The sequence below is a fragment of the Serinus canaria genome, chromosome 4 (genome assembly GCF_022539315.1).
Source record: "Serinus canaria isolate serCan28SL12 chromosome 4, serCan2020, whole genome shotgun sequence".
NCBI classification, from domain to species: Eukaryota; Metazoa; Chordata; class Aves; order Passeriformes; family Fringillidae; genus Serinus; species Serinus canaria.
The window spans coordinates 18350-26576 of NC_066317.1; positions in this window are offsets into that span (position 1 = coordinate 18350).

Below are 8227 nucleotides of genomic sequence, written 5' to 3' on the forward strand. Positions count from 1 at the left end.
CACTTCCATGCACGTTATGTTTACAGCGAGAAGGATTTTTGGGCTGGACAGCTGGCATTTGTTTCTGCTAAAAAGCCACAAGGTCTAAGAATACACACAAGAAGCTTTCATGTGGTTATCAGTCCTTGGAATGCTTCTCTCTTGATTACTGTGCATGTCCACTTCACTTGGGTCTGATCAGGGCTGAACATGACAAGAGCTTGGGTACAACACCCAGTGACGTTTTGGGGAAACGGAGTGTAAGGCTCTTAGAGTTACTTTTTTATGCTCTGTCCTGTTTGTCTAAGAAAATCAACCTTTCCTTTAGAATGCAAGCCAGACCACAGAGGGGTTTGGGGACAGATTTCCCCTTAGGGCAGAGGCCAGAGCTTCCTCCAGTTAGTATAGGTGAAGGATTATAGCACATAACCTGGGAGCTTCCATTTTGTGGGAGCACTCAGGGGTCCTTGGCTTCGGATGTCAGAAGGGACACAACACCAGGAGGGGAGCTGGCATGCAGGCACAGGTGGGCAGGGAAGCAGATGGGTTTCCTGAGCAGCCAGCAGTCCTGTGCATGACTCCTGACTACCATTCCTTCATTGCAGATCCCACAGCTCACATTCTGAACATCCTATAAGACACAGATGACTTTTATAAAAATACTGTCCTTTTACTAAAGAGATCTAAGGATGAGCAGTGAAATGATTAATCACAAGACATTTACAGAGAAAGAAAAATGAACTGGCATTACGAGGGAGAAAAGATCAATAATCCAAAATAAGGGGAAAGATGGCAATATTGAACAAGAACTTTTTACTGAAACACTGTTTTGAATGCGATCAAATCACTTGCAGATCTCTGCTGCAGGACGGGAGATGAGTAGATTCAGCTCGGGGTACCGAGGAATTTTTCAGCCAAATGTTTATTCCAAGACCCTGATTGCTCAGACCTCACCAAGGATGTGGGAAGTGCAGTTGCATACCCGTCCTTCACTGGATCTTTAATTACTGACATAGCTTAGGCAGCAGAGCTTGGAAAACGCAGCCACAAAAGCCAGTAATCGCAGACCCACCCCGAGCTCATCAGGGGCTGTTCTCTGCCTCTTCCTGCTCCTCCCTCTCCTTACAATTTTAGAGATGCCAGGTCTTTTCCAAGTAACAGTTTAGGAAGCTTTTACAGGGGGATAAAGCAGACATTCCCCCCACCCCATCAGCTGTGTTTCCTGCAAGTCTATCACCAAGAAACAGCCCCTGGCTTCCTGGGCGCAGGCACGGGCACCGACTCTCTCTGGCAGAGGCTGGGGCTGTGCCCTGCCAAGCACTAGGCACAACTCTGCCTTTGGCAAGGGGAGGCTCTCCAGAGAAACCCTCACCTTGTCTGCCACAACCTCACCTGTACCTGCAGCAGCGGGCACCAAAAGTAACATGGGCACTGAGCAGCACTGGGCATGAGCAGTTTGCCACAGTTTTTGCTAGGACACAGCTGGCAGCTGAAGAAGGCACTAGTTCTGCCATTCAGCCATCCACTGAAAAACCTGGACACAGCAGTTGCCAGGCACAGCCATTTCCTGGTGGAAATATACAGGGTTAGTTTATCTGAAGCTGTAAAAAGCACATCTTGCCTCAGAAGAAATTTCATCTTTCTTATGAGATTGAAGTTGAAATTGTAAAAAAGAGAGAAATGTAAAGCGAAAAGTAGTATTTGCTGCATTTAAAGACAAGCCAGATGTGGAACCATACATCTCCAAATTAAACATTTACAGAGTTGGCAGCAACGGATTTTACTTCTCACACATGCAAACGTCGAGTCTGAATGTGCTCTCCATTTCCTACCTATGCATCTACCCAACGTCTATCTTGCTCCCCAATGCTTTTTGCATTCCTAGGGATTATCCCCTGGACTCCTGCATGGCACCTCCTCACATCAGCACAGCGTCCTGCTTTCACCTCCCAAACATGTGAAGATTGTGACAGAAATCCTGGATGCCCAATGAGAGGCAGCAACACGTAATCAGGAGAGTGAAGATCTTCAAAAATCAGGGCACGCTGCCCGCGAGTGCAGACATCAAGTCTGATGCACAGGGAGCACCATTATGCAAGGAGAACACAAAGCCACATGTAGATGTTGAGAAGGTATTTTTCCCCCATATGGCTCTAGCCACAGGCTGGGAGCAACAGCAGCCTGCCCTGGCTTTGTTCTCATCAGCTCTCCAGTTCTCACCCCTTGGCCACCCCTTTTCCCAAAATGTGCCCTGGAAGCTGGTAGATCACAGTGAGAGCTGTCTGTCACACGTGAGCTGCTCCTGTCACCAGCTGACAGGCATCCACGGAGCATCCCACGCCTTCCAGAAGCTTTGGGCTGGACTCTGGGGGTACCACCCCTCTCCCCTGCATGGGGTCACTGCCGCCTTTGTGCTCCACAGGCACAGCTGGAGCTCCGTTCGGCTCCCAGTGCCCACTGCCTCCTTCCCTCTCCACTCTGGCCTGCGTGTGTGGGGCTACAGCAGATCTCCTCACTGCTCCTAAACCTGCAGGGCAGAGCACGGAAGGGAGAAGTTGCCTTCTGCCCCAAGTTGGGAATGGCTTGCTGGCCATGACTTGGCCTACAGGTCCTTACAGATTACCAGATTGTATCTCTGAATACACCCGAGAACACAGGGGGAGGGAATTCCAATCCCAGCCCGTGACTGCCTGCCAGGTGCTCGCCCCCTGGCAGCGAGCAGACCACAGCAGCAGTGTGAGAGGAGAAGGGCAGGAGCAAGGGGATGGTTCCTGTGATAACCGTGCCCAACGCGCCGCTCCCGGGCGCCCACGGGTCCCGAGTGGGCTGCCCCGCTCAGCCCGATGCGTGCTGGGCCCAGAGTAAATGAGTTTCACTGCTGATGAGATAAAGAAGGGACTTCATGTCATTAGTCCAGGGGGAAATCTAGGGGCCAGGTGCTGCAGTAGAACGGCTCCTTGCCTGGCTCTGGTTTAGAAAACAACATGCCCACGTAAGAGCAAGAGAAAACGCCGCAGTCACGAGCCAAGCCTGAGGACACAACAGCACCCAGCTCGCAGTCTCACAAACAGCACACCTAGCACGCTGCCATGGAAAACCAATACAACAGGCAGCTCACGCAGAACCCAGAGTGCCATTCCACTGCGAGACACTCCCTCGTCCTCCTTCATCAGGAGAGACGCCCCAAGTACGGCTGATCAGACAAGGGAACCCAAACTTTGCCTTTTGATGCGCTGCTTCATTCAAAAAACTTTTTTTGCTATGGTTTGATAAAGTGGACATTCTCCATTTTCTTTGAAGAAACTGTACTACACTTGTTTCTCATCAGATTACATAAATTAGCTGAGAGGGAATGGATTCAATTACAGCCCAGATTCCAGACCTCTTAAGAACTGACTGCCTAACACATTCCTTTCATTTAACAAACTGGAACCAAATGAGGATTATCTCATATAAATAATACTCCCTCGATAGGGAGATGCAGTAAAATGGCAAAAATACTCAGAGGAACCACGCAGATCAAATACAAGAGCCTCTGACATTACCCTCTGGATTTGAAGTATGAACATCACATAAACTTCATTGTTCAGTATTTCTGCTTTGTATTGGGTACAAGAATTTGATTCAAAGACTTCAACTTAAGACCAAGTTTCATATCTTCTGACAGCCTCAGACAGCCAAGGGAAAAATGTGTTTCAACAAAGTATGCCTTTCCACAGTGAAAAGATAATTTGATATCTCTGCGCGCCGCACAAACCTCTCCTGAAAAACCCAAGATTTACAGTCTCCCAGGTGACCCAGAGTAAGCACGACCAAGAGAAAGGGCTTTACAGCGCTCAGAAGTGAGGCAGCTTCCCAGACACTCGCTCTTGAGGGAGGCAGCACTGTGGAACAACTGAACCTGCTAGGGCAGCTCTCAGGAACAACCCATCCCCACAGAAACACTCGCCCAGCCCTTCAGCCTGAGCACCGCACAAGCCTTCTCTAGAAAAGATTTTTTCTATCTGCCTAAACACACCAGCAGCCAGGGAAGAAAATGGCAAGGAAAAGGCTTTGATTTGGAGCTCAGTAAAGGACTAAAGGACTGAAAGCTGAAGGCGCACAGTCATGCAAGGTGTCGATTATCCCATTAGCAAACAGTGTTCTGGACACGTTTTGAAGGACCAACACAGAGGCAGATTACCTGTAAGCAAATGCTTTTTAGGTTGCTAAAGAATGGCTGAAGACAGTTTTGATGTCAGCCCCTGCAATTACAACCTGTCTAATCCTCCAGCTGTATTTAACCTGGCATCCAACTACAAATCCCGGATTCAGCAGGTAAGCCTCACACACAGGACTCGATCCAAGAAACAGGATGTTTTTACCCACTCGGTGAAAAGGTTTCCAGGGGACACAGCAAGATCTCTGCCAACACCAGTCTTTAAATCAATGCAGTACTGGCCAAGCCTTTCTTCCTGGGCTTCTTCTTACCTGTCCCTCCGTGTGTCCAAAAGCTTTCTCAGTATTTTAGGAACCTCAGTAACTACCGTGCATGCACAGACACATAAATAAAGCAAACAAGCTGTCCTGGCACTTAATCTGAACATCCCTTTATGTTCAGTGGGAAGGTAAAAATGTAGTTTTGCATGTGCTACATTCCACCTATAAAGCCCCAGACACGGGAGATGTTCTACCCCCTCTTCCTCCGTTTCTTTTAGGGAAGAAGTTAAATGAAACATCACCTGAAGCTACATTCTTCCTCCAGAAGGGATGAACGTGCTGACCTGTCCATCAAGTTTGCACTGTGACATGGTTTATACCCAGGGAACGGTAAATGTGGTTGAAGCACACATGAAATGAGACTTATTCCACTCAGAGCAGCCAGGACTAAGCATACCTACTGAGTACCAAGGGGACATTTCCCCTTTGATGGATGTGACGACAAGAATTTTAAAAGGCTTCTTTTATTAAAAGGTTCCTAATTTGTAGAACGGACGACTCATGCAAAGCAGACACAAAGTTATGTTCATGCCTGTTCTTATTTCAGTCCTAAACAGCAATTGTCTGCTCACCCCTGAGATCTAAAAGCACAACATCCAGGTTTTTGCTTCCCACCTCAATTGTGTTGAGAGATTTCTGTGTCTCTCTCTGCTGACTGACCCCCGACCAAACCACCCAGACCCCTCACCAGTCACTCTGGCCCCTCCAACCCTCCGTCCTGCCTGCGAGCTCCCTAAGGAACATGAGGGTTCCACAGAGGAGGCTTGGCAGTGATTTGATTTACAGAAATGGCTCTCAGAAAATTAAGAAATCACATTAACGCCTCCATAGCCGCCTCCTGGTCACAGGAGCCTGACTGTGCATGGCACTGCACAAAGCTGTTGATAGCTTACTTTCTAAGCCATGGGAATGGGAGACTCCCATAAGGATGCACTTGGGAAGGCTTTTCCCACAGGTCCCAGGCTGTACCTGCCACGTACACAGTACTGGAACAGTCTAATGGACACCTTGGACACCTATTTTTAAGCAAGGCTGGTTTGTCTGGCCATCTGCAGTGCTACTGTCCATGCAATGCCCACCCCAGAAGGGCAGGAAGAGTGAGAACACTGTTTTATTTGGAATGCCCCTCTTGCAGCCAAAGCTGGACTGACTCACCCTGATGCTCACAGCAGACTTTTTTCAGAGAGATGTTGGGCTGGGAGCTGGTTACTGCACACCTCTGCTCCGTGTCCTGACCAGAGCAGGCAGCAGGCTTCCCCAGCCCTTTCTCTCTCAGACAACCCCTGCACTGTTTCAGTTCTAACAGCCAATGACTTCCAGAGCAAAAATCTGATACTTTACATACAGGCAAACAAATAGCAGAGCAAAATCTGATAAAACATCCAGAAGCAAGGCTGATTAGGGCAGGGCAGCTGAACAGAGATGGGCTGGCAGAAGGGAAATCTTTATCTCACACAACCGCACTCGAAAAGCAAAAAGCACCCGTAGACAGAAGGGCTGTTGCATCCAGGATTCCACAGAGAAAACCCTAAAGGCAGAAATCAGAGGTCACTGCACAGGTGAGGTATAAGAGTATCTGTTAGCTGCACACATGTTTGTTTTTACTCAACTGAAATCAAGTGATACTTCTTTTTTGAACATGGGAAAATGGAAACAATACCACATGGAACCCTTTCAAAAACATTTTTTATTTTAACAGCAGCAGATTTCTAGAGTGTAATGGTTTATCTGGCAAGCCTTTGTTATGCTTGAGACACGTTTCCTTTTCCAATTTCACATTTAATTCCTTCAAAACATATGTTACTCATTTTGCAGTTTTGTACCCTGGATGCTGTTGATGAGAAGAGCCAGGAGAACCTCCTGCAGTACTTCTGACCATCCTGAAACACAAATCTCCTCCCTATCCTCAACACCTCCCTGTTCGGGACAACTGATTTATGCCTCTGCAGAGCCAGGTAGGAGCCCAGAGGAAAAATAAGAGGAAGAACAGAGTAAGGGCACTGCATCTGCCACGTACTCAGTACCACAGAATACCACAGGCTGGCACAAGGGCAGGCAGGCACCTGAGAGGGAATCAGGGCTCTAAAGCAGCACCGTGACACACAGTGCGGTCCGAGCGCCGAGGCTGCGGCGCCACCTGACACGGCCAGCACCGAGAGAACCCGCCAGCACCTGCTGCTTACAAACCTGCCTTCCAAAAACTGTCCAGACAGCGTGAGCTGCACATCATCCCAAGGCTCGGGCAGGCACACAGACTACCAGCATCACTTGGCAGCCTCTGCAAGAGCAGGCGGAATATCGGAAGGGCCACGCGTTTCGGATTACATTTCGGAGGTCTGCCCCTCAAAACTACCAGCCTGTGATGCTTCTCACCTGGCAACATCACTTCTTTCCTCACCTGTGACTTCTCTCTCATCACCCAGAAATATTCACTTATTCAACTAGGAATCAGTTGAATTTTCTGTATTTCTTGGAAATTTTAATTGTCGCACCTTTTTGCCCTGACAAGATTTGCGCAAATCCGCACTTTTTCCTCCCAAAATGATCCAGCTGTTGACAGCTCAGTAACCGAGAGAATAAATATACCAGGAAATTCATAAAGATGGAAATCATGTTCCAGTAGTCTCCTTGTTATTCTTCTGATGTGTCTCTCACACATCAAAATTCTGTGAAGTGCAAAGATTGTACTTCATGTCCACCCCTGAGTTTTCAGGAATTTGTAAGGCAAAAGGTGGAAAAGCTTTTGTTTGTGATGGGCTTGGAAAAGCACATAGAGCTTTTAGGCCTAACAACTGAACCTATTTGCCACTGGAATAAAGTGAGTTATACTTACGTGGGGTTTCACCAAGGACTGCAGAGTTCTTGGAGTTTCAGTGGAGTCAATACCGTATATTTTAATTAAATTGTTTATGGTAATATAAATCTGTCCGTGGGGGAGAGGCTGAGGCAGCAGACAAAGTTCAAGACTGGCAAACTGTCATTTGGAACAGAACCAGATCCTACCTTTCCCTGACTATCTTTCTCACTTCCATCTCCAGTGATAGGGTTTTATGGTAGACAAATTCTGTTGGATGCAAATGCTCTGATTATTCCAAAACCATTTGCGGCTGCTGCTTCCTATAGACAAAAGCAGAGCACTTAGAAGGAGCTGCACTTGGCTCTGCTAAACAGGAGGGCATTTCTTCAGGAGCATATGCTTGGGATCCTTGGGAAAGCCTAACATCAACCTGTCAGACCCCAAACCAGATTAAAGAAAACCAGCAAACCACTGTGCATAACCAATTCATCCAGGCATTTACTGATCTCCTTAACCACATGGATTATTTGTACAGTTCTATTGCCTTTCAGCACGCAGCCCAACCAGACCATGCCACTAAGTGCGTTTTCCCACCCAGCCATCCTCAAAATCAAGCTAAACTTGCACAGCCATCAATCAGGTTCTGGGCTATCAGTTCGGAGACCTGCCAAGCACACTGTGGCCTGTCCTTCTGCTGGCACAGGCAGTGCCTGCCCTGCGTGGCCCCTAACACGGTCAGTCCGACATGGGGCATGGCTCTGCTGCTGAGCAATGCTGCTTGTGGAAGAAAGGCTGTTCATAGAGAGCAGCCTGCAAGGAGAGACCTCAGACCTGTGCTAACTCCCACCTACCAGGTGGCTGCCTGCATTTGTTCACTAAGTGATGCTGCAGGTGAGCTCAGACCTTTCCCCTGGGCTGGCCAGGGAGTGGGAGGGCTAATGCCAGTGATCATCCCCACAAAGGGGGAAACCC